This window comes from Ursus maritimus, unplaced genomic scaffold (genome assembly GCF_017311325.1).
Source record: "Ursus maritimus isolate PB19 unplaced genomic scaffold, ASM1731132v1 scaffold_34, whole genome shotgun sequence".
NCBI lineage: Eukaryota > Metazoa > Chordata > Mammalia > Carnivora > Ursidae > Ursus > Ursus maritimus.
Window position 1 is genome coordinate 19,153,272 of NW_024426008.1, and position 27,593 is coordinate 19,180,864.

At 43.3% G+C, this 27,593-nt stretch overlaps 1 protein-coding gene and 1 pseudogene across 1 annotated transcript in view; both read left to right on the forward strand.

The window, feature by feature from the left end:
- Positions 1–27,593, forward strand: part of DOCK8 (dedicator of cytokinesis 8) — a 220,386-nt gene that overhangs the window by 8,043 nt on the left and 184,750 nt on the right. The gene's annotated exons all lie outside the window — the stretch shown is intronic.
- LOC103663237 lies at positions 13,381–15,375 on the forward strand (annotated as a pseudogene).

A 27,593-nucleotide genomic window follows, 5' to 3' on the forward strand; every position in this document is an offset into this window, starting at 1 on the left:
GAGTTAAGTTGATAACATGTTTATTTTTAAATAATATGTTTCTTTTTTTAAGATTTTATTTATTTATTTGAGAGAGAGCGAGAGAGCATGAGTGGGGTTAGGGGCAGAGGGAGAAGGAGAAGCAGACTGCCTGCCAAGCAGGGAGCCCGACATGGGGCTCGATCCCAGGACCCCAAGATTATGACCTGAACTGAAGGCAGACACTTAACCAACTTAGCCCCCAGGCGCCCCAATAATATGATTTTTAAAGGATAACATAAAGATTCTGTCTCATTGCCTGGACATTTGATTAGAGAAAGTATGTAGATTAGCAAAAGAGGGTACGGCGTTTGCTGAGAAGTATGTGGCTCCTCTGGGGTGGGTGTAACTGAATGGTCAGGCTGGATTCTCCCCTGTTTGAACAGGGAGATGTAGTTCCCTGTTGCACCAGACCTCGCCTGAGAAAAAGTGGGAAGAATGGCCCCAGACAGCAGCTCTATCCTGCAAATCTCTACTTTGCCTTGCTGTGACACAGGGCGGCGGTCAACACACAGCAAACCCCTTCTGTGGTAGAAGCGCTTGAGCTGTCTGCATTTGGTTCTTGGAGCTGTACTTGAGAACTCAAGAGAAGTTGAGCTCTCACCAAGAAGATACCCCGCCCCCCGGGGTCCCGGGTCATTAGGGAGTCCAACCAGAGCTGCCTTGGGGGTGCCAGTCACCAGACAGTGATTTACACCAGCATGACCATCCACTTTCCCTTATGCTTGCAGAAAAAGTCAGGCTCAAAGTCCACTAAAAATGTACCTTCTCCTGCTATTTCACACCAGTGTGGTTTCAAGGCAGCGGTGGCCATCTGTTCTCTGCGGGAACAAGATTGTCGCCTCCCTGTTGTCGTTCTCAGTGGTTTGCTTCACCTACTAGTGTTGTCCTCTATCGTTCCAGATCACTGCCTGCTCTCACAGTATCCCTTTAGAAGGGGTATCCAACTTAACCTGTTGCATATTGCTCCCTAGCCAATCACTTACTCAACTCACAAGAATTTTTTTGATTGCCTATAACTTTCTCTAAGCAATATGAGAGGGGAAAAAACACGAACAAGTATCTGCCTCCCCCCCCCCCCGAATTCAGTGAGAATGAACAGATTGACATAAGAGAACATAGGAGATGGAGTTTGTGTGGCTGGGTGAGGGTTAGGGCAGGAGTGTTGACAGAACCCGGGGTGGGGTGGGGGGAATTCCACCAGCCCTGGAAGGGGTTCGGCCAGGCCCCAAGGCACAGGGAGGGGAGCGACAGATGAAACTGGTATAATGGGAAGAGTTGCTAGCCGTGTGGGGGGAGTTCTGTGTGATGGATTAGTAGGGAGCTGCAGTCATCCCTATTGTGAGGTGATGAGGTCTGGGATTAGGCTGAGGTCACGAGAAGGGAATGAAAGGGGACTGTGTCCACAGAAGCACCTCAGTAATTGTTCGTTCGCTCATGTCAGGAACATTGACTATAGCCTGCTGTGTGCCTGGCAGTGTTCTAAGGGTCAAGGATAGAGCCATGAGCAAGACAGACAAGGTTCTTGTTCTAAAAGCAGTCATTTTCCAGGGGCGCCTGGGTGGCCTGGTTGGTTAAGTGATCGACTCTTGATTTCAGCTTGGGTTGTGAACTCAGGGTCATGAGATCGAGCCTTGCATCAGCTCTGCGCTCAGCACAGAGTCTCTTTCCCTCCCCTCTGCCTGTCCCCCCACTCCTGTGCTCGCTGTCTCTCTAAATAAAATAAATAAAAACTGCGATAAAAAAAAAAAAAGAAGTCATTTTCCAATGGGAAGATAATAAAGTAAGCCAGGAAAGAAGCAAGGAAATATCAGATAAAATAAGTGCTATGCGGAGAATGTACAAGGGCCATGTGGAGAGTGTGGATACGTCAGAAGAATTGACAAGGAAGGCATCCCTGATTGGGTCGGTGCCTGGGGCCAGGACCAGGCGGGGGAATTAGCAAGTACTGTGGCTGGAGTAAGTCTGGTGCGTTAGAAGAAAAGAACGAGCCTGCGTGTCTGGAGGAGAGTGGATGAAGGGAGAGTGGTAGAGATGAGGAGAAAAGTCGGTGGCAACCAAATTCTTACAAGCCGTGGGAAAAGTTTAATTATTACTCCAGTGCAATGGGAAGGTTTCTGGAACAGAGGCATGACTCAGTTGACTTTTGGGTTTAAAAGTGCACTCTGGCTTCCCCACAGAGAAGCAAAGAGTGGAAGCAAGGAGAACAGCTGGGAGGTAGTCAGGTTCCAGGGGACCGATGGTGGTGGCAGCTGGGACTGCAGGGGAGAGGGACAGTCAGGTCTGAGGTACATCTTGGAGACTGAGCAAATGGATTAGATGTGGGCTGGGGACAGTGGGAGAAAAAGAGAAATCACCATGTCTCTGGGGTTGAAGTTATGGGTGGAGATTGATGTTTTTCACAGGGATTGAAAAGACTGGATGAGGAGCAGGCTTTTAGGGTGAATCAGGAGTTTGGTTGGGGGCGTATTAAGTCTGAGATGCATATTAGAAATGCAAATGGAATTTCCTACTGTGTAGAAAATGTAGTAGGAGGAATTTCCTACTATGCAGTTTTATTTAGGAATCTGAGACGCAGGAGAGAGGTCAGAGCTGGATATTTAAATTTGCAAGTCATTACCATGATATTTTTCAAAATGAAAGAAAACAAAATATTGAAATGATCTTGATAAGGTTTTGACAGATACAAAGCTATATGTATGGTATGAAATCATTCTTATTGAAAAATAAATATGTATAAGTCTCCCTGTAGAGATAATGGATCAGTACATATGATAAGGAGGGGACCAGAAGGACACATGCAGACACGTTATCAGTGTTCTACCTGGGTAGTTATATTATTCATGATTTTTGTTTCCTGGCATGTGAAGCATGTGAATGTACATATGTATGTATGTATATTTTCCAAATTTTCTTCAAATTTCTGTAATTGGTAAAGGTGAGATTTATAAAAGAGATAACACCAAGATTTCCATTCTGGGGAAACTGGATAAAGATGGTGCCGAGGAGTACTTACGAAAACCTGGAATCCGAGTAAGTTTTGGGAGGGTGACTTGGTACTTCTTTTGTAGAGTTTTTGTTTAAGAGAACGTAGTAGGCTGCACATTGATGTATAGTTAGCTCTCCTTCCCTGTGAGATTTTACTTTTCACCTTATTGAAGGTGATGTGGTCGCTTCGAGGTGAAACTTTAAGAGCCAGCCTGGCCTTTGCCATGTCATTTTTTCCCCTATTCTGTACAATCAGCAATGTTCCAGATAGGTCTGTAGCCTGAGTCTTGGGGTGGACGATTAGGGCAGGGTCCCACTTGCTCTCTGGAGGTCTTTGTTTTTATACGCCACTAAGATTTTTGGATTATTTGTTATCACAGCATAACCAAGCCTTACTCTGATTGATACAGAGAAGCATAAAATATACATTTCTATGGGGTAGCTTGAGATAGAGGCTTGGAGCTTGAATGACAGGTCAGGATGGAACATATTAATTAGGAAGTCATCAATGAAGGTGGGAAAGTGTAGCGGAAAGAGGAAAATAATGGGACTGGGGCATGAGCCAATGCCAGTTGGTCTAAGAGGGAAAAGCTGCAAAAAGAGAGGAAGAAGAATTTGGCCCAGATGTGGCAGATGGGGTAGTGCTAGAAAAGCGAGCTCACAGGGCAATTAGAAAGGTCAGGGGACAAAGAAAGAGCCATTGGATTTGCCTTGCTGGTGGTCAGTGTAAAGGTCTGAAACAGCAGTTTGAGTGGAGTTGTGGGAAAGGAAGTCAGATTTCATAGGGTTATGGGGGGAGTCAGTGCAGAGGAAATAGAGGAAGCTGGTAGAGACCACTCCTTTAAAAAGTTTGGATGAGGCAGAAGAGAAAGTGGGACATCGGTAACCAGAATGTTCTAACAAAGCTTTGACTTTTACACAGACTTGACACGCCATGCTGGACAGAGCATGCTCTGACCTGAGAGGGAAAGTGCACGTATGTTTTGTTCCCATAAAATAAGTCTTCCACGTGGGTAAAGATAAGACCCACTACTGTCTGATATATAACAGATTTTGCTTTGTGCCACCACTGAGACCCTTAACAAGAAATAAAATATTCTGTTTATCTATTTTCTTCCGAGGAGATTCTTTTTTTTTTTTTTTTATAATGATTTTTTATTATATTATGTTAGTCACCATACAGTACATCCCCGGTTTCCGATGTAAGGCTCGATGATTCATTAGTTGCGTATAACACCCAGTGCAGCATGCAATACGTGCCCTCCTTACTACCCATCACCGGTCTATCCCATTCCCCCACCCCCCTCCCCTCTGTAGCCCTCAGTTTGTTTCTCATAGTCCATAGTCTCTCAAGCTTCATTCCCCCTTCTGATTACCCCCCCTTTCTTTATCCCTTTCTTCCCCTACTGATCATTCTAGTTCTTATGTTCCATAGATGAGAGAAATCATATGATAATTGTCTTTCTCTGCTTGACTTATTTCACTTAGCATTATCTCCTCCAGTGCCGTCCATGTTGCAGCAAATGTTGAGAACTCGTTCTTTCTGATTGCTGAGTAATATTCCATTGTATATATGGACCACAACTTCTTAATCCAGTCATCTGTTGAAGGGCATTTCCGAGGAGATTCTGAACCTGTCCTTGGACACTGTCATGTATTATCTTTCAGAACGGGTGATCCTTTCTATTTTATTATCCTTATGTTTATCTTTATGTGTTTGAAGTACAAAAATTATAGGAAGGAGTACCAGTATCAGTTATACTTTGCTACTTAACAAACCACCTGTTGTGGGTTGAATTATGTCTCTCCCCAGAGATTCCTAAGCCCTGACGCCCGCGAATGCTCCTCTGGTCTTGGAAAGAGGGTCTTTGCAGATGTAAGTTAAGATGAGGTCATACTGCATTAAAGTGGGCCCTAAATCTAATCAGTGGCATCCTTATAAGAAGAGCCACAGAGCCATGGACACTCACAGAGAAGAGGCCACGTGAAGACAGAGGCAGAGACTGGAGTTATACCACCACAAACCAGGGAACACGAAGTGTGCCAGCAACCACCAGAAGATAGAGAGGCAAGGAAGGATTCTTCCCTAGAGCCATCAGAGCTGGAGCATGGTCCTGCCGACACCTTGATTTTGGACTTCCGGCTTCCAGAACAGTGAGAGAATAAGCACCACTAGGTCTGTGGTAATGTGTTATGGCAGCCTAGGAAACTAATATGTTACCCCAAAGCTTATTGACTTAAAGCAACAGCAGTTTATTATTTCTCATGATTCTGTGGGCTGGCAATTCGGGTTGGGCTCAGTGGGGCAGTTCTGCTGGTCTTGCCATGGTCATTCATGTGGCTGCAATTATCCGATGGCTCGATTGAAATGGAATGTCTACGATAGCCTTACTCACAAGTTTGGGGCCTTGATGCTGCTGTCCCTCTTCACGTGGTCCCTTATCCTCCAGGAGTCTAGCTTGGTATTTTTTTCTGTGGTCGAGGGAAATTTCTAAGAGGAGGGTGGAAGCCACAAGGCTCCTTAAGGCTTAATTTAGACCTTATACAACATTCCTTCCACCACATTCATTGGTTAAAACAAGTTGCAAGGCAACCGAGCTTTAACGGGTAGGGAAATAGACCCACTCTATCGATGGGAGGAGCTGCAGAATATTTGGCCATTTTAATCTCTTACAGCACCGAAGAAAGAAAGGAATCATATCCCACTTTAAACTTCATGGATTTAAGCAAAAGGTCTTGTCATTCCCTGCTCAGATCATAATACCCATTTTACTGGCAGGGAAACTGAGAACAGATTAAATGGACTCCTTCAAAGTTACCAATGAGTCATGCTTTGTGAGACACCTTTTTGGCCCATGGAAGTCAGCTATATATCTGGAAGAGCTAATCACAGTCCTGCCTGGAGGCAGGTGAATGAACTTAATAACTTCTTGGGTTTCTCTTAAATCCCATAATTACATTGATGGAGCCGAGATGGCAGAGCTGTCTGGTCCAGAGACGAAGCAACAATGTGAGGATATTATGGAGACAAGGTGTTTGGAAATTCCTATGTGTCACTCCAAGAGCAGAATTTGAGGCTGAATTAAATGACTAGAAATTCTGAATGACAGCCTTGCTGGATAAAGGATCCTTGGCTGCATGTTTTTCTCTGAAAGAGCTTTAAAAATGCCCCCCCAACCCTTTCTCTCATTCCAGGTCTGTGTAGACAGGTCTGACGTAATTCTGATACCTTTGTCTTGGTACGTGAGAAATTTCTTTGCCCTGGCTGCTTTCAATACTGTATCCTTGGATCTAATATTTGTGAATTGCACTATGACGTGACGTGGTGCCACGGAATGGGAGAATATATTTGCAAATGACACTACAGATAAAGGACTGGTATCCAAGATCTACAAAGAACTTCTCAAACTCAATACACGAGAAACAAATAAACAAATCAAAAAATGGGCAGAAGATATGAACAGACACTTTTCCAATGAAGACATACAAATGGCTAACAGACACATGAAAAAATGTTCAAAATCATTAGCCATCAAGGAAATTCAAATCAAAACCACACTGAGATACCACCTTACGCCAGTTAGAATGGCAAAAATAGACAAGGCAAGAAACAACAATTGTTGGAGAGGATGTGGAGAAAGGGGATCCCTCCTACATTGTTGGTGGGAATGCAAGTTGGTACAGCCACTCTGGAAAACAGTGTGGAGGTCCCTTAAAAAGTTAAAAATTGAGCTACCCTATGATCCAGCCATTGCACTACTGGGTATTTACCCCAAAGATACAGACGTAGTGAAGAGAAGGGCCATATGCACCCCAATGTTCATAGCAGCAATGTCCACAATAGCTAAATCGTGGAAGGAACCGAGATGCCCTTCAAGAGATGACTGGATTAAGAAGTTGTGGTCCATATATACAATGGAATCTTACTCAGCTATCAGAAAGAACAAGTTCTCAACATTTGCTGCAACATGGATGGCACTGGAGGAGATAATGCTAAGTGAAATAAGTCAAGCAGAGAAAGATAATTATCATATGCTTTCTGTCATCTATGGAACATAAGAACTAGGAAGATTGGTAGGGGAAGAAAGGGATAAAGAAAGGGGGGTAATCAGAACGGGGAATGAAACATGAGAGACTATGGACTCTAAAAAACAAACTGAGGTCTTCAGAGGGGAGGGGGTGGGGGAATGGGATAGACCGGTGATGGGTAGTAAGGAGGGCACGTATTGCATGGGGCACTGGGTGTTATACGCAACTAATGAATCATCGAACTTTACATCAAAAACCAGGGATGTACTGTATGGTGACTAACATAATATAATAAAAAAAATTAAAAAAAAATGACTAGAAAAAGGGTCAGCGAGCTCTTTATTCTCAAGAGTTACCTATGGGCTTAGAGATTTGGTAGTGCTGTGGTCCAGTGTTAAGTCCTGGGCTGGGAAGAATTAAAGTGAGTAGAAGAAGAGAATACAGCAAGGAGGACAGAAAGACCAGCCTGTCAGGAAGATACATGACACGGGCTGTGTCAGAAGGATCATCCTTAGATCAGCTAGGATTGCTTTTAGCTGCTGCAGGGAACAGACAGCCCCGTTAAACAGTGGCTTCAACAGATTAGGAGTTTATTTTTCTTACATAACAAGAATTCCAGTGGTTGGCAATCCACACTTGGTAGGATAGTCTGAGATGCCACTGCAGACCTTGTGTCTTTGTGTCCCATCCTTAGTGTGTGGCTTTCATGCTCATGGTCGTAAGGTGGTTCCTGAAACTCTACGCACTGGAAAAACATCAAAGGCAGGAAGAAGACAGAAGGCCAAAGAGGTGTGTTGGCTAACATTGCTCCCCTTTAAGGATCTCTTCCAGAAACTGGAAACTGGACATTTGCTATATATCACATTTGGTCAGATCCCTCTACCTACAAGGGAGGTTGGTAAATACAGTTTTTATTGGCCCAGCACATTGCCACCTCCAACAAAACCTGGGTTGAGTTAGAAGGAAGGGGATAATGACTAGTGATAGGCGACTAGTGGTCTCTGCCATAGCCCCCCAAAATGGTGGTGGGCATGAATTAGTGACAGAACTTCCATTGTAGCATCATGCCACCTCCAACCCATTAATACCAGTATCAGATTCAGGCTCATCGAATTCCAGGATTCTAATGAGGAGGGATGATCCAGGCCTAATGATCTAGGCCTCATGAGGAAGGTTATCTGGGCTGATAGGTCCTGTATGAATCAGGGTAAAAGAGCTGTCATAACAAATAATCCCAAAATCTCAGTGGAATAACCCAACAAATTTTATGTTTATGCCACAGACTGACACAGGTCAGGTGGCTCTCCTCTAAGCAGTGGCTCTGGGACCCAGGCAGCTTCAACGTTATGGCTCGGCCATCTTGTAACTTTTAGGTTACTCTGGCATCATTCAGCCAATGGCCAAGAAGAAGAGACAGTGAAAGACTTTGTAGCCAGTCATTAAATACCTCAACTCAAAGTGGTACACATTACTTCTGCTCACATTACATGGTGAGAACAACTTACAAGGCCCACTGATAGGCAAGGAGGGCTGGTGAATATGGTTCTTGTCTGGCAATCACTTTCCAGCAACAAATCCTCCCTGGGAATGAGGAACATGAATCTTTGGGGGTCAGCTAGCCATCTCTGCCACAGGGTCCCAGTCACGAAGGAGGGACAATTAACCAAATGTCAAGAAACCTATGGATAGGCCTGGTTTGCTGTGCTGTTGGCAGATAGATGTAAACCATGTGGTCTAAGTCACAGGGATTATGGGTGTGGAGAGTACCAGGGAAGCACTATCCAGATGTGTATAGTGGAAGCACCCGAGGTTCTAGATGGGGCCGCTAAGAATACAAGGCATACTTATCCCTTAAGGCAGGGTGGCTGGTAGTAGAAAAAAAAAAAAAACAATTTAAAATCTCATTGAAATCGAGGACACTAGAAGTACCATGTGAAAGTGAATCTTTTCTAGAAAACCCACAGATTGGTAAGGAGCCAAGTTGCTCAGGCTTTTTTTTTTTTTTTCCCCTCTCTCTCAGAACAAGCATTTAAAAAACATTTGAGGAAAAACCAGAAGATTAAGATATTTTTAAACAGCTTTTGAGTGATTAAATGAGAATTTTTTATTTGACAGGAAACAAGATATTATCTAAGAGAAAGAAGCATTCTAAAACATTCACTCCCACTTGAGGGGTAACCTTGTGATGCTCCCACCTTCCCCCTGTGACAGTATTTTGAGAAGCTGAGTCACTTTGCTTTTCATGACTGGTTTACTCTGGGTCTGAGGAATCCTCTTGTTTTATTTGCCTTTTAATCATTTTCATAATCTGTGATATCAATCTTCTTATTCATGTTATCATTTGTAGTAACAAACAACTCAGAAAGCCCTCACTGCAGTGAGAAGAGAACATAGACCTTCAAGACAGTTTCTTGGGGAGGCAAACAAGTCCGATTCCTGTCCCCTTCACTGCAGTTCTCAGTGGCAGCATCTTGTGCAAGTCCTGTAATTTCCCTGAGTCTTATTTTTTTTTCCATCTGTAAAACAGAATAATGCCAATGTCACTGGGTCAAACGATATAATCTCTATGAAAATGCTACGTAAGTCAAAGAACACAACACACATTTTAACGAGACATTTGTAAAATGGGACTGAGTGCCATGTTTCTGTGATTAGTCAACATGTCCTATGTAATACACCTGGCACTGGGTCTTCTGCTAGGAAGGTGCTCAGAAAAGAAAACTAAGAGTAAGTACGGACAAAGTGAGAAAACACTGAACACGAAGAGTAGAGAAATGTCAAAAACAGCCACCACAACAACATAAAGCAAGGTCTGAACTCATTTACAAAGCCTGCCTGTCCCCCAGAGCACACACGCACATGTGCACACACACATACACCCCCCCACACGCTTCATGGTTCACTCAAAAGGAAAGAGATAGAAAGACCAAGGGGAAATTTGGACCTTAAATTCCCCCGTGACCTCACATTTTCTGAAAACTGAAAGAGATGCTAGACATACCCTGTTGCCTTTTGCCAAAAGTAACTTCTATGGAAAATCGTGCCAGTTCTGAGAGTCTACAGAGGGAACTTGGTAGAGCCACATAGATAATGCATGTCACGTGATCACCAGGGATGTTTATATGAGAGATGGGGAAGAAGTGTGGGAATGCAGAGCCATTCAGGAGAAGAAGTGGTTCATCCTGAAGACTAGCGGCTAGGGTTATAGACTGGAGACCACAGACCTGTTTCCTAGACTTACCTTAAGTGAAAAATGGCTTCTTATTACAAAAGCTATGGGTGTGAATTATAGAAAAAGCAGGAATGCACATGAAGCAAATATTTTTAAAATAATAATTATTTCTAGGGGTGCCTGGGAGGCTTAGTCGGTTAAGTGTTTGACTTCTTGATTTCAGCTCAGGTCTTGATATCAGGGTCATGAGATCCAGCCCCCATGTGGGGCTCCGTGCTGAGAGTGGAGTCTGCTTTAGATTCTCTGTCTCTCCCTCTGCCCCTTCCCCCTCCCCGCTTGCTTTCTCTCTAAAATGAACAAACAAAGAAATAATTTCTAGTTCTTTGACCAAAAGTTTATCACTTGTAACAGCTTGATATATATAATTCTGTATCTTTAACAGCTTGATATATGTATATTTTTTCACACACATACATGCATGTTTTCTGCAAAATTGGAAGCAGGCTTATTGACTGTTTTGTAACCTGCTTTTTAATTTAAAAATACAGTATGAACAACTTTTCATGTCACTAAATATTCTTGCATGACATTTCTAAATGAACACATAACATTTCATTGTGAGGATAGATTGTAATTTTTTTTCCATTTTGAATGATTCTTCAGGATAAATGCTGGAAATTGAACCACAGACTTAAAGGTTATTCAATGATTTATATAGCTGCCCAGTTGCTTTCTGGAAGGTTTTTTGTGACATCTGTCTTTAGAATGAAATTTTAAAATACTTGAAAAATATGGCATCCCTGAACTTTGCCTTAATTCTTAGGGGGAAGTACCAAAAGATGGTTTAAGTTCAAATAGGTACAAACAGGTAAGGTCAATCTTTTATAGACACCTTCAAGAAAAAAATCAACCTCAAAAGATTGAACTGAAACCATTATTGTGATTGAGTCAATGAACCCAAAGATAAATTTGGTTTGGACAAATACTATTAATTCATGAAGTTTCCTTGTGACTACAGTTTTTAAATGAATGCTTTTCTGGATAATCTCCATCCTATTTGAGGCTATCCTCATATTAATTGCCAACATTTCCAGCTGTACCAAGAATCTATAAACTAGCCCTATTAAGGCAGTTAAATGTATGTTTTCTTGAAGAGAGTAAAATTATATAGAAGTATGAGATCACCTAGAAAAAAATTATGTACAATTTCTTTTTTATTGTCAAAGTTATATGCTATTTACCATTAAATCTGGCTCAGTCGGTTAAACATTTGCCTTTGTCTCAGGTCATGATCCTGGGGTCGTGGAATTCAGTCCCGTGTCGGGCTCCCTGCTAAGGGGGAATCTGCTTCTTTCTCTCTTCTCTCTTTTTCCCCCTCCCCATCACTCATTTTCTCTCTCTCAAATAAATAAATAAAATCTTTAAAGAAAAATCTGACATTTAATTCTCTATTATATCTCCTTATTAATTCATTAATTAACTCACTAATTCATTAATTCATTCATCCATTCATTCATGTGACATTTACTTTTTTTAAAAAATATTTTATTTATTTATTTGACACAGAGACAGCCAGTGAGAGAGAGACAAGCAGGGGGAGTGGGAGAAGAAGAAGCAGACTCCCAGCAGAGGAGCCTGACGTGGGGCTCGATCCCAGAATGCCGGGATCACGCCCTGAGTCGAAGGCAGACGCTTAACGACTGCGCCACCCAGGCGCCCTGTGACAAACATTTACTTGAGCACGTACTATGTGCCAGGCACTGTTTTACACTCGGGGGATAATAGAAAGACCCTGCCCTCATAGAACTTAGGTTCTAATGATGGAAATAGATGAAATACACGGATCAATATATAATGTCGAGTGGTGTTAAGTGCTGTGAAGAAAATCGCACAGGGTGAGGGCTGTGGAGACAGCAAGTCATTTTTGGAGTGAACATGAATATTTGAGTCATGACAGGGGTCCGGTGCCCATTTTACCACTTTCTGACCAGCTTTGAGCAAGTCACTTAGCTTCTCTGGGCCTCAATTCCCCTATCTGTTAACTAAAAGATAATCTTCTTTCCTAGGGTTGTTATGGGGATTAAATGAGATTATATGGAAATTGCTTATCGTATAGGTGTTTGAGAAATATTCCTCTTTCCTCTTATTTTTTGGGAAAGGGAAAATGATTTGGTAAAAATAATCGAATTCTCATGTGAGATGAAGAAACTAGCATATTCTTTATTCTGTATTTAAGGAAGGGATAGGTAAAAATTTTTAAAGGTGTTCTGTTTTCTCTGAGCAAAGTCAAATACCAGCTGCTTCTCGGGAGAGAAGGGCAGCCCCACCCTTCACATCGTCAGATATTTCTTTTTTTTTTTTTTTTTTTTAAAGATTTTATTTATTTATTCGACAGAGATAGAGACAGCCAGCGAGAGAGGGAACACAAGCAGGGGGAGTGGGAGAGGAAGAAGCAGGCTCATAGCAGAGGAGCCTGATGTGGGGCTCGATCCCAGAACGCTGGGATCACGCCCTGAGCCGAAGGCAGACGCTTAACCGCTGTGCCACCCAGGCGCCCCCGTCAGATATTTCTAAAATCCCTTTCAGGGCTAACAGCAACTTTGTCCTTTTATAAATTCTTCCCCTGCTCCATCCACTTAAAAGGATGAGTGCCAGGCACCAGACTCTCCTCGAGAAGAAATTTGGGCCCCACGCCTATCAACAATGATAGTAATGTGATGATGATTTTTTTTCAAAATTCTGTATTGCTGAGAAGTAGAAAGAGCAATTGTATAATGTGTCTTCACTGACCGGGGAAGAGTAAGATAAACTGGGAGAAACTGAGAAACCAGTGGTATGTTTCTTGTCCTGCCAGAAGGAAAGAGAGACACAATGTGATCACTAATAATTATTTTAAAACATTAATTCTTGGGGCGCCTGGGTGGCTCCGTCGGTTAAACGTCTGCCTTCGGCTCAGGTCATGATCCCAGGGTCCTGGGATCGAGCCCCCTGGGTCGGGCTCCCTGCTCAGCCGAGAGTCTGCTTCTCCCTCTCCCTCTGCTGCTCCCCCCAGCTCGTGCTCTCTCTCTCTTTCTCTCAAATAAATAAATAAATAAATAAATAAAATCTTTAGCCACGCCGTCTTTGAGTTGACCCATGGTGAACGTTTTGAGGACAGCTGACCCGCAGCCTCCTGTGGAAGCCTGAGCCAGCTGCGTAGCTTTCTGCCTTTGTCTCATGACCATGTCCCCCAACGAGAATGCTAATTCATCAGCTGCCTGCCTTAACAGATTCAGGAACAAGGGGAAAGACAGTACAGAAGTGAGGTGGCGCTGAATAGAAGTTCATGTGGAGCTGAGGAAAGCTAAGAAGGTTGACCAGATGCTGAAAAGGAGAAACGTAAGCTGATTTCCTGATGACGTTACCTCTCCACTGCAGGGAAACCACAACGACCACGGCACTGCCAATTGGTCTGTTGATGACATTGTCAAAGGCAGGCATAGCAACAGTTTGGAAAGCCACCTCCAGGCTACTCAAGCTGCTGGGAAGCTAGGGTGGAATAGCCCCCCATAGACAATATAATCTGGGCTGGGTTGATTCCAGAATCTGTGTCCTTCTTGAGAAGAACTGACCATTCAGTTTGAATCTGCTTGGGGCTCACTAGCATTGCTTCCGGGACATAGGAACTGACCAAGGCTATGGTAGACGGAGATGCTATCCCAGTATTCATTTCTCTGTTGGCATCTTCCCAGACCCACATCAGTGAACACCGTATGGGCTCTAGGAAACCTTGCAGGTGATGGTTCAGTTTTTCGAGACTAGGTTATCAAGTACAGTGCAGCTGACCCGCTATTGGCTCTCCTTGCAGTTCCTGATATGTCATCTTTAGCATGTGGTTACCCACGGAACCGGACTTGGACACTTTCAAACCTTTGTCGCAACAAGAATCCTGCACCCCCGTTAGATGCCAGTGAGCAGATTTTTCCTACCTTAGTTCGTCTCCTGCATCATGATGACCCAGAAGCATTAGCAGATACTTGCTGGGCCATTTCTTACCTTCCTGCTGGTCCAAACGAACGGATTGAAATGGTTGTGAAAACAGGAGTTGTGCCCCAGCTTGTGAAGCTTCTAGGAGCTACTGAATTGCCCATTGTGACTCTTGTACTAAGAGCCGTAGGAAATATTGTCACTGGGACAGATGAACAGACTCTGGTTGTAATAGACGCAGGAGCACTTGCTGTCTTTCCCAGCCTGCTAACACACCCCAAAACTAACATTCAGAAGGAAGCTACATGGACAACATCGAACATCACAGATAGTCGCCAGGACCAGATACAGCAAGTTGTGAGTCGTGGACTGTCTCATTCCTCATTGCTGTTCTCTCTTAGGCAGATTTTAAGACACAAAAGGAAGTTATTTGGGATGTGACCAACTCAACAAGTGGTGGGACAGTTGAACAAATGGTATACGTTGTTCACTGTGGCTTAATAGAACCATTGATGAGTCTCTTAACTGCAAAAGATACCACAATTATTCTGGTTCTTTCTGGATGCCATTTCAAACATCTTTCAGGCTGTTGAGAAACGAGGTGAAACCAAGGAACTTAGTGTAATGAAGGGAGATTGTGGAGGTTTGGACATATGGAAGCTACGAAACCATGAAAAGGAGTCTCTGTACAATGTTCATTAAACTTGACTGAGAAGTATCTCTCTGTAGAGGAAGAGCAAGATCAGAAGGTTGTGCCAGAAACTACCTCTGAAGGCTGTCGGTTCCGAGTTCAGGATGGCACTCCTGGGACCTTTAGCTTTTAGATCGTACAGCTCTGGCACAAAGTTGTTTGTTGTGTACTCTGTGGTAGATGTTTGTCTTACTGTTTCTATACTAAGAACTCTTTTTCGATGTGTTTTGTTATTGTAGCACTTTTTACAACGAAATTCTCTTTGACCCATTCCGAACCGTACAAACTGTACGAAGCTCCTCCTCTCAGTGAGTTTCTTATTTCTACGTGGAATCTTCTCTCTTGCTGTGTCCTGTAAATAAAGATTAAATTCCACCCTTTTCTTTAAAAAAAATCTTTTAAAAAAACCAACATTAATTCTTGTACTTATTAACACCAGCTATGTCCTTCCCATGCATGTAATTCTATATATTATTATATATTCATATGCATATAATTATGTCTTGTATTATTAAATTATATTGTTATAGTTCTGTAATTCTCATAACAGCCTAAAAGGTGAAGGGTGTTCTTCTTATTGCAAGGTGTGGTTTTTTTTTTTTTTCAAGATTTTATTTATTTATTTGACAGAGATAGAGACAGCCAGCTAGAGAGGGAACACAAGCAGGAGGAGTGGGAGAGGAAGAAGCAGGCTCATAGCAGAGGAGCCTGATGTGGGGCTTGATCCCATAACGCTGGGATCACGCCCTGAGCCGAAGGCAGACGCTTAACCGCTGTGCCACCCAGGCGCCCCGCAAGGTGTGGTTTTGGAAACCGAGGCTGGGTCAGGTTCTGCTGTCGTGAGTGGTAAAGCAGTGGTGGAAACTCAGGTGTAGGAAACCTAGCTCAGGCCAGAGCCATACTGTTAACCCCTTGCTACTTGTCATTGCCAGCCCCTGCTGCCAGCAAGCCAGCTTCCTGCCGACGTCAGTTCTCACCATGGCCTTGCCGTGGAATTTGTTGAGATTGTTTTTTCCATATGCCGTAATATGTTTAGTTTCACCTCAGATGGGCGAGCAGATTAACTTTCAAGAGAGATGGACCGTCTCCACTCTAAACACAGCTAGACGTGGCTTTCCAGTGTCTGAAAACCCTGGGGTGGAATCCCTTCATCACAGCACAAATACCCTTTTATGGGGTTGGTTTTTTCATCTTTCTATTAGAGAGGGCCAACACTGATACAATTTTTCTCTGGAATGAGCTGTGAACAGAGATGCATTTTCAAACTCAAAATTCTAACCTTTCCCCCCCACACCACTAAAACTAGAAACAGTCTGCTTAAAACACTATCCAGCCTTCAGGGACTTCAACAACTCAGTGGTATAATGCGTGAAACTTGATTTTCAGATGGAAAGGAGAAGAATGTTTGGGATGTTGGGAGATGATGTCTCTGTTTGGGTGCACAACTCCATTCACATCTGGCCCCTTCAAACCAAAGCATGTTCCCACCGGTGGGGTCACGGCTACATTCATTCTCTGGGAAGACTTCATAATGTGGAGTCAGAGATGCTGCCCTGGGGATCAGTCTTGGGTTCTAGTCTCTGAAACCAAGGACATTTGAATTTTAGGTACAAAGAAGAAAGATCTGACTGGCCCCCAAAGAGTTCCGTATTTACTGACTGACATGTTTTGTTTAATGTCGAGATTCCCAGGGAGCCCCAGTTTGGACAACTGCTCTTTCCAACTGCCCAGCTATGTTCTTTCCTTCTTCCGTGAGGTCTCAAGTGGCTCCAGATGAAATGAGGTGTGCGTGTGCTCGTGGGAGTAGAGTTACTCTATATATCTCATTGCCCAAATCCACTGACTCTGACACCCACGGTGTTCCCCACCCCACCCTCTAGAAGAGTATGTCGGTGAAAGGGACGCTTTGACTCTCAATCCCCCTTTCATACAACACCACCGTCCATCCTTAAAGAATCTGTGGGCCCAGTACTCCCAAGGCTTGTCAACTTGGTCTTTAATATTGGCTTTCAAAATTTTTTCACCACAATCCATGAAAAGAAATACACTTAACATTACATCTAATATTCTCTCTTCCTCTCTCTCTCTGTCTCTCTCTCTCTCATACACACACACACACGCTGAAACAGGCTTCAAGAAACCATATTTAACTTGTACTAGATCTTTTCTATTCTTTTCTGTTCTATAGTATTCTTTCAAATGCTTATCACGACCCACTAAATTGACCTCAGATCAAACTTTGGTAAATCAGACACTGCCTTTTATACACACAGAGCACTCTCTACTCTTTCTCTCTAGCATTTATCTCAGTCTGTAACCCTAACTTTGTGCGATTGTTTAACGCCCTCTTGCCCCTAGTAGACTGGAAGCTTTGAGAGAGTAGGTTTTGCCCACCTCGGAATCTTCAGTCCAGCACACAGGGTGTTGCATGTAGTAGATGTTTAGTAAATATTCATCAGAGAATTAATAAACTAATTAATGTGGCAGCCTTCCCCAGGTCTGCGTGGTTATTTTCTAGAATTCCATCATGTTTCTCAAGACTAGCTAATATTTGCACCCATCTGTGGGAGTTTGTGGCTCAGAAGTGTTGCAGGCACCCTCCCCCCACTTGTCAGGTGGATTTATCATTCTGGCTCACCCATCTTGAGGCTACTTTGCTGGAGGTCCTGGACCCCTAAGGCATCACTCAGACCATAGGCCGTCTTCAGCTAACAGCACGGGTTGTTAGCTTTGCAGGATATTTCTTTTCTTTTTTTTTCAAATGGGCAGCTCTTAAAATATTCATAATACATCTCCAGTGTTGAAATCATTAGGCATCTTGAAAAACAGTGAAGAAATTGTAGGGTTCTCGCAGAGCCCTCCAATAAGGCTGACTCCTACCCTTCTCCCTACCATAGACTGGCTCTATTTGCATCTACTCAGTGTGAGGTACCAGATACTTTCCCAAATATCTCTGATCCTCACACAATTCCAGGTCACCGGCAGAATAGGGATGCCGTCCAAGATCTGTTGGGTCAGTTGGATGACATCAAGATATAGATGCTAAAACTTTAAACTCATTTTACCAACCTAATATGGGACTTGGAGATAACTGCTCAGACAATTTAGGCAAACAAACAACTGAAAAGGGCAATCCCCAAATGATCCCTATTGATCTATTTTTTATCAGACTGAGGCGGGAGAGGCACAAGAAACTGCCTTTAGGTGTTCAATATGGGGGTGATTTCTTTGTGGTAGAAGGAAGGACAAACACATGTTTGAAACCTTCAAAATATACCTATGAAATGATCCCATTTTCTAAGTGGCCTTGCTGTTGAATCCAGAGATTGAAGGCGTGTAATTCACAGGTAATTTACCACTTTTTAAGTAAGTCTTTCAACAAGTCCAGGGAAGTTGGATGAAGGATGGAGCCACAGAAAAAATGAGATTTTTGAGATTTTTTTTCTTTTGAGCGTTGAATTTAGGATTTCTTTTTCTCTCTTTTTTCTTTTTATCTTTTCTTTTGTTTCTTTTTTGGGGGGGGGGGACAAACAGGGGCAGGGAGAGAGAGACTCCCAAGCAGGCTCCATGCCTAGAATGTAGTCTGACGTAGGGGTTGATCCCATGACCCTGAGATCATGACATGAGCTGAAATCAAAAGCCCAACCAACTGAGCCACCCAGGTGCCCCTGAATTTAGGATTTCTTAATTGGCGTTGAAGATCACATGTGAATATTATTGAGTATTTAAAAAGTTTTAAGTGACTTAAATGTTCTCCTTTTGACACTTAGTAAAAATATTTTTACACAGCCACAATAGAATATAATTCCACATAAATTTCACACCTGAAGTATAGAAAGAAACGTACTTCCTTGTTTATGATACTATTAATTTGAATTCACTGTTTGTTTTTAGTGTCTCTTTAAAGTCAGCTGGAGAAACAGATCATGAGCTGCTATTTTATATCTTTTCACTGCTCCCACATTTGGTAAATTAGTCAAATATGGCCAGTTAATGAGCTTCTAGAATTTACTTGAATTTGCTAATCTTTTAACCAAAAGGGCACTTTTGAAAAAAAAACAAAAAAAAACCTTTTATGGTGTCCATTTGTCATTTTTAAAATATTCAACCTAGTTTTATGGCAGAGAAATCTTTGTTTAAAAAATGTGGCAGTCTCTGGGGAAATAAGTATTTCCAGTTTAATTTCTCCTGATAGTATTATCATTTATAAGTAAACCAAAATATTTCTAATTCCCTTCCATGTCTCTATATAAATTGTGTTAAAACGTTCTTTTCTGATCTTCTCTAAATTAAAAAACACAAGTGAAGTTGAGTAAACAAGCTGTATAGAGTTTGGGTTAAAACTCCAATGTCTTCAGAAAAGGAAGCTTGTATTGGGAACAGTGCAGTTGCTGGTAATCTAGTCGGGGGATAAAGCGCCTCATTTGAGGTGTCTCTTCTGGGGAACACCAACAGTGAGGCGTTCCGTCCATCCACACTCAGCCTCTACCTTGGGCTTGTGTCCCTGGACCCCCAGAGGGACTCATCCCTTGTTTGGTTATTTTTCCCTACACTTGCCTGGGTATGCATCTTTTATTTTTTTAATTTTAATTTTTTTAAGATTTTAGTTATTTATAAGAGAGAGAGAGAAGGGACAAGCAGGCTTCACGCTGAGTACAGAGCCCAACGCGGGGCTCTGTCTCATGAATCTAAGATCATGACCTGAGCCAAAATCAAGAGTCAGATGCTTAACCAACTGAGCCACCCAGACACCCCTCAAAATTTATTTTAGATTGTAGGATGGGAACAATGCTTCTTAAACCAGAGAAACTGCTTAACCGACTGAGCCACCTAGGCGCCCCAGTAGGCACGTTTTTAAATAAAACATTAACATTGCCCTGTTCTTTGGTCTCCCACATTGAACTTTCTAGCATCATATGGCCTGGCTTATTACCAGATTTATTTGGTCGATTTCACATTTCTTCCTTTCAAAGAAACACTGTTCACCTATGTAAAGAGCTCTTTTTCCCCCTTTTATCTGATTCAATTATCAGGGCCTGAAGAAAATGGGGACATAAGTGGTGTTGCCTTTAGACCTCCTCCACCTTCCTGTCCCCTTCCCTCCTTGGCTGCACCCATTTCCAGCATGTTCTGGGATTCTCGTCCAGACATGGTCTCCAAGGGTTCTAACTGTACCTTTCTTCTCCCCCAATCACCTTCAAAACCAGCCGCCAGCTGTTCCATCTTCAACATGAATTGGTTTGGGCTGGTAAGGACTTAGTGTGGTATTACTCACAGAGTTAGCTGCATTTTTACCGAGATAATGTTACTAAATGCAGGGTTGCTGTCCGAGGAAGCAGGACTGACGCTGGAAAGTAGGGACTTTCCACAAACATCATCACCTTAACAGATGGACATTTGTGGCCTGATCTTGCTACCTCATTCGAGGTGCCAGAGTTTGGTGCGGACAACACCGAATGCGGACTTCCCAGAGAAGGATTACACAGAGCAGGGAGGCCACACTGTCCTGGGGGAAACTCAGTGCCCCATCTTCTCCTTTCTGTCTTGGTGCCTGGTTGTCTCTGTAACTGCCATTTCTGCTGTAATCACTTCTCCTACCTGACAGTAGGACTGCTGGGAAGTTGCCCAGGATCTTGGGTTAGCGTCAAGGGATGGCAAGCTTTCAAGTCCAGAGATAACCCTATGGCATGACTTTTGGGGTCAGGACTTCCTTCACCACAGTGTTCATCTCATCCCAAATTTGCCTCGGTGACTTCTCTCTGCCAGCCAACTCTAAAGCAGCGCAAAGACAAGTGTCCACCCAACACTTGGCCTGCCTCGGACCACAGTCTGTTACTTCCAAAGGCAAATGAAAGAGAAAAGTCAGTGATGTTTTTTATCCGGTGTCAGCTCCCATCTGACAGCCTCAATACATTTTCCTTAAAAAATGTGTCATGTAGACTATCAAACCCTTCTTTTCTGTCCCTGGTGGGTTAGAGTGTGTCGCCTCTGCCACGTTTATTTGGGCCTTTCAGAGAACATGCTGTTACTTTTAATTATAGCCTCAAGACAATTTGTAGCACCCTGAAAATTTTATGACATTGCCACTGGCCCAATGTCCCTCTCCCTTATTTCTGACCACAGGCTTTATAAGCAGGAATCACGTCTTGGGACCGTCAGAACTTCTCGGCAGGATTCCACAAGCTAAGGACCTTTTAAGTTGTCCTGTGTCCCGGACAAGCATTTACCGTATTTTGAGGATCACATGGAGCTCAAGATGTGAGGGCAAGAGAGGGCTGGGGTGTTTATTATTAAACTGACAGGAAACAGCTCAGGCTCATTTGCTGCTGCTTTCGGCTGGGCAAAAGAGGATAAATTAATTGCTTTATAGAAATTCCTTTCTGCATTCTTTAGGAAAAAATTTTCCATGTAAGCTAAATGATCAAACTGAGCAGTTTGGGGCTCAACAACTTTGACATTGTCCCTTGAAGGAATGAAACAATTAAAGCAACTGATTTCCTCTGAGAAAAGGCCATTTATAATAATCTATGTCCTCTGCAGAAAATATTCACAGTAGATTCATTGCAAGACCCTCTAATACCGCATAATATTGGGTTTTCCTTTAATGCTTCCCCATGTTTAAGGCATGTACTTACCTGCAGCTGTTGCTGATCCTTTTCCCCTCATTCCCAAAAGTTATCCCAGTACCACCCTTTGGGAATAAATAGCATTTAAAGGGCCCTAAGGGGAAGAAAACCAATAAAAAAAACCCCAAAACTGAAGACAGTTGGCTAGGAGAGTTGGCAGGATGTGTATAATTCCAGGGAGGGGTTTCATGAAGATGGAGAAGGTCAGCAGTGTCTGATGTAAAGAAAGGTCAAGTTAGAACAGGACAGGAAAGAAGTCGCTGGCTGCCCAGCGAAAGGTCATCCACGGCTGTATCAAGGACACTTCTGCAGAGGGGCGAGGGTGGACGCCTGAGGACACCGGAATAGGCAGTGTGAGGGAGCAGAGAGGAAGTAGAGGCTTGGTGCTCAGGGGAAGGGGAGAGAGGAGCCTGACAATGAAGGTTTTCTTTTCAGATGGGACTGAATCGAGCAGGTTTCTAGGAAGAAGCAAGGAGTCAGGGAATGGAGGGTACTGGCCAAGACAGGATATGATGCGTTTCAGGTGGAAAGAGCTGGAATAAAAACTTGAATGAAATTTCTGTTCTGGGTGCCTTTTCTGCCTTCCCCGTCCCACACCCTGGAAAAGTATTTGGTGCATGAGCAGATTTTGGGCTTCGAAGGGCTTCACTTTTATTGTGCTTGGGATTCGTTCCTTGGTGAAACAGACACAAAACTGTACACACAAGAAGAAAATGATATTTGATGAAAACTCACCCTTCAGTAAATGCTCTTAAATCTTTTGCCTGTTGCTCGAATGGGTATTTGAATGACATTTGCAATATATTCCAAGACTACTTACCCCTGGAAGGATTCATGGTTTTGGAGCTGAGTTCAAAGTCTCAAAAACAAGCCAAAACCTGTTCCTTTCAGTAGTCAGGGTAAAGTTTAACATCCTTCTTCGGAAAGCTTCCCCGCGGTAAGCTTGCCACTGCTAAGCTGCTGGAAGAGGAAAATGCCAGAAGTTTAACTCCTATAGCAACTGTCTTATGTAAGTTACATAACCATTCTTAATTTGTAAAGCAGAGGTAATAATACCTACCTCACGGAGTTGTTGTGAGGATTAAATGGGCCAACTGTCAGACAGTAAGCACGTATTGTGAGTTTACGTGCTTCACTGTAGTAATAGTAGTTACAGCAGCGGGCTTTTCCAGGTTATAAGGATTATAGACACTGTCATGTTGCCTCTGTTAATAGTGAATTATTTTAAGGATGTACCACAAGGTAAGGAGAACAGGAGCCTACTTTGCCAGCACATTGGGTCTGCATATCCAAGGGCAATTCTTTTCTCCCTCCCCCTCTCCCCCCCCACCCGCCAACATTTACAAACTGCAGATTTCACATGAAAATCCAAATTTTGGTAGCACTAGGCATGTCGTGCTGCACGGCAACGATGCTCTGTCTGGAGCTCAACATTCCCTCACTTCTGCACACGGGTCTGGGATCTCAGGTTTGTCAAGGTTAGTGCCAGTCCCTGCTACTAGTAGACATGGGCCCGGGGCCTCCATGGAAGGCTGTGCAGGTTGCTCACTGTATAAGGCACCCAGCTATGGGGCCAACTAGGGGCTGAATTCCTATCATCTGCAAGGGGCAATTCTTAAAGCCTGACAGATTTGGGACTCAGGGTCTCCTTTTCTTCCTTTCTCTACCTGTTCCCCCTTCCTCATCTACTAGTCCTGCTGACATTTTTCCATTTCGTGGGTTCTTCTCACTTGTAGCTTCCACTGCTTTACACCTTCTGTTTACTGCCTCCTGTCTGTGTTTCCACGCCTCTGCCCACGCCTCCATGCTTGACAGGTTCAACTGATTTGCCTAAGATCAGGTGATGAAGGTGATTTGAACCAAGGTGGTGAAGGTGGATTTGAACCAAACTTATCACTTGTCAGAAAATGATTACTGTGTAAGTTAGCATGAGGACCTCGAAGATTATTTATTAGATTTGCTTATTAAAAAAAACTCCTGTATAGATTTCCTTCCTTCCTAAATGAGGACAGTCTTTATTGTTAACTTTTCTGCATAGCCCACATGCATTTAAACTAACTTGTTATTTCCTGGTCTAAGGAAAAACTCGGAGAGGGGCCAAGTTGATCCTAGGACATTCAAAGGCACAAAGTGCTTTATTCTGGCCTTGGGACAAGGGCTTGATTCAAAAAGTGTATTTGTCTGAGACTAGCTGTGAAAACCTGATTTTACCTTCTTGACTGTCCATCTCTCTTGGAAAAGGACTGGACCCTCATTCTCATCATTGCTTTTTCGTACTCATTATCTTCCTCAGCCCCCTAGCCCCCCGTGGGACAGTCTGGGCTTCTTTCCTCAGTGTTTCTATATGCGGTTAGCAAAAGCGGGGTAAACTGAACAGTGATCTGACACCATGGCCGATTTCTTTTCTGTAATTATTCTCTCAAGTGACTAATCCTTCAACCCACTGAAACACTTCCTTAATGCTTTAGAGTGGTGGGAATTATATAGGTCAGAGATTCGTGCCACCTTTAAATCATAACCCATAGATTTCTGCTTACTTAATGATTGTGCTTACTTAATGCAACTTTCCGTAGGAGCAAAGACCACAGCGGACTTTCTTGGGCATTAAGAGAACCGAGTTCTCATCTCATCTCTGCCACTTGCAAGGCCTGTTAGTTTCAGGCAGTGGCTTAGCCTCACTGAGTGTTTTCCGACTTGTCCCCGCCCTTCCCTGAGTGTTGCTGGCTTGTCTTGCTCACTGCCTAGGCAGTGAGGCTAGGACAGGGAAGGTGGGCCTTCGAAAGATTCTAAAATTGTGCTGAAATGAGATACTAGCAAAGCTGGAGATTTGTTCCCTGGGTTCTTGTGGGGAACACCTTGTGCTTGACCGAAAGGGATGCGGCAGGAAGAGCTGTGTGTGTCGGCTTTGCACCCCCGATGTGTGATAGCTGCATTTCAGAAATCAGTTTTAGGGTTTTCGTTTCTAAAATCTCATTCGTGTTAGTTACCGCATATTACCTTCAACCTCAGCATGTTTAGCTCACAATCACCTGGTTCAAAGGCAATTGAACATCCTCAGGGATCCTAACTCCACACTCTCCATTGAGAAAAGAGGGTGCGGCCAACATTTTGAATTGCCTTCAAATGCAGCTTTTTATAAAACACAAAGCACTCAAGAACTGGAGGAAGTTAAAGCTATATGTTATTCCCTTGTTAACGGTGAGAAGTCAAGCTATTTCCTTGTGTGTTTAATATGTGGGAACTGCATAGGAGATTAGTTTAATGGGAACCACAATATCAACAGTAAGATTCATTCTTTTTTTTTTTTTAAGATTTTATTTATTTATTTGAGAGACAGCAAGAGAGAGAGAGAGAGAGAGCATGAGCTGGATGAGGGGCAGATAAGAAGCAGACTCCCCGCTGAGCAGGGAGCTCGACTGATCCCTGGACCCCACGGATTATGACCTGAGTCAAAGGCAGACGCTCTTAATGTAATAGCCTGACTCAGGGCAGAATTTACAAACCCTTAGTAGCCATATGAGTGGCTGAAGAAGAATTTGATCAGCAAGATCTCACAGAGATGTCATCCCATTCCACAATTCGTTATGGATTAAGATTTCTGAACAAGACCATCCTTCTAAACCCTTATGGACCCCGCAGAACATCTGAGGGAGACAATGAGTAATTCCTACCTTTGACTATTTGGTTACTGGTCCATATGCTGGCTAAGCTGAGAGCATGCCTTCTGAAACAGATCCTGTAGTTATTCAACATTGATCGCACAGTTCATCCTACTTATGTGAGCGCTATTACCTTTCTTTTGCTTTTTTCCTGTAAAATGTCCTTCTCTTCCATCTTTCCTCCTTTCTCTTTCTTCTTAGCTTTTGTAATCTAAAGTGCCTTGGACTTGTTTGCGTGGTGGTGAGAAGGAGAATATTTACTTAGGCTATGCAGGGAACCTTGACCTTATTGCCTTACAAATAAAGCATTCCCCTGCTGGGGCAAGAAATTACAAACAGAACCACATTCTTCTCCTAGTTCCATCCGAGGGAGCCCCAAGTACATATTATCACCTGAGAGTCTGAGGTTGGTTTCACAGTGAGCTCAGTTTCCCCATCAGATTTCCCACTGGCTTTGAGTTCCTAAAGGCACTTGTTGCTTCTTCTCAAAGTGTACTTTGGGCCGATTGCACTTGAACCTATGGGGTTGTTAAAAATGCAGATTCTGGCCATGAAGAGACCAATGGAACAGAATCTTGGGAGGTGAGGGCCAGATGTCTGCCCTGTTGCCCAACTCCCAAACTCACTCTTATCTGTGCTCACATTGGAGGTTCGCCGCTGGAAGGAAAAGGATTGCAGGACAGAGATGGCAAAGGTGGTGTTCCAAGTTTGGTGAAGTTAACATTGTTGTTACAGAATTAACTTGAATATCGGGAGGCTTCGTATTAAAGTTTTCTAAAACAGGCGAAAAGAAAGGAACACTATCAGGTGTGTGCCCAGTTAAAAGTATTTTGCGTAATTTTCTGGGAGTCGAAACAGTATGTCTTCAGGTCATCCTTATTGTTATTTTGAGACTTTTTTGACTGTTTTGATTTTAAGAAGGGTAGTAAGGAAAAAAATCATCAATTAATAGAGAAAGAAATCAATTTCTTTATATACAGTCTTCACATTTGCCATGACTCTTGAAAAGTTATATGACTTTCCCCTTTATGTGCTCTACTCTTTTGTCATTTTTCAGTATTAGGAATAATTTATATCCATTGGTATAAATTTTGCTATACTTTATACACAATAAATTATTATTCTAATATTGCACAGCAGGAAAAATACTGCATAAGAAACCTCTTCCCCTCCCCCCCCAAATTGGATGAGCTGTTGTTTTTAGGCAATAATCTCGACTTAAAATACCTTTTTGGTCCATAACTCATGCTTCATAATTTCACCATAGTATCCACCACCTTGAATAACTCTTTAGTGCACAGAGTGTATTTGAATTTATTAGGAAGGGACTTAAGGGAATTTTATTTCTGCATATATCACACTAACATGACAAACCCTTTATTTTAATTTATTTTTTTAGAGAGAGAGAGCATGGGCAGGGCAGAGGGGCAGAGGGGGAGAGAGAGAGAGAATATCTTAAGCAGATTCCAGGCTCAGCACGGAGCCCCATGCAGAGCTCGATCCCAGGACCCTGAGATCATGGTCTGAGCCAAAATCAAGAGTTGGCAGCTTAACGGACTGAGCCACCCAGGTGCCCCGACACGATGAACACTTTAGTAAGGGATGAGCAAAGGAACTTATTTTTATAACTGGGTAGAAAGGTTATTAAGGATACAGCATCAGGATTTTTATGGCGTGTAGTGGATGGAAAACAAGAACGAGGCTCCTCCTGGGGCCAGCAGGAAAGACTATGTACAGAAAAGATAAAAGACATCGGGGCTTCCTGACAGATGTTGGCGGAAGACTGGGCATGGCCTCTGGACCAGGATGAGTGCTGCAGCTGAGCGGGTGTGAAGGTGCCCATCCAGCCCAGGGACCCACCTGGGAGAGGAGACAGGGCTCCTTAGGTCAGGCGCTGCTTCCGAACTGGCTCCAGTCACTCAGGTCTTCTCTGCCTCCATTCCCTTTTCTGGAAAATGGGGATATTACTTGTCCCATGAGAGAGCTGTGTGCAGATGAGTGTGACTTTACAGAATGTGTTTAATACTCAGAACTTATAAAGACATACATTTCAGAAGCCTCGGGGAGAGATTTCCTCTGCTCTATGAGGAGCTAAATATGGTAGTTGAAGTGGGGTCTGGTCACATTTTCTTTTTGAACAATTTTCCCTCATTTTGGCCATCTCCTGCCCTCCCATGAAGGCACTGAAAGATTGTCTTGCCTTGGATGCCTACAGTCATGAAACAGCAGGACCATGAGCAAAAGATCACTGGATAGTGTAGTGCTTGGTTTAGAATAAGGAAGCTTGTTACAAAATACAGAAGCTCGGGAGCGCCTGGGTGGCTCAGTCCGTGAAGCGTCTGCCTTCGGCTCAGGTCATCATCCCAGGGTCCTGGGATTGAGCCCCGCACTGGGCTCCCTGCTCAGCAGGGAGTCTGCTTCTCCCTCTCCCTCTGCTGCTCCCC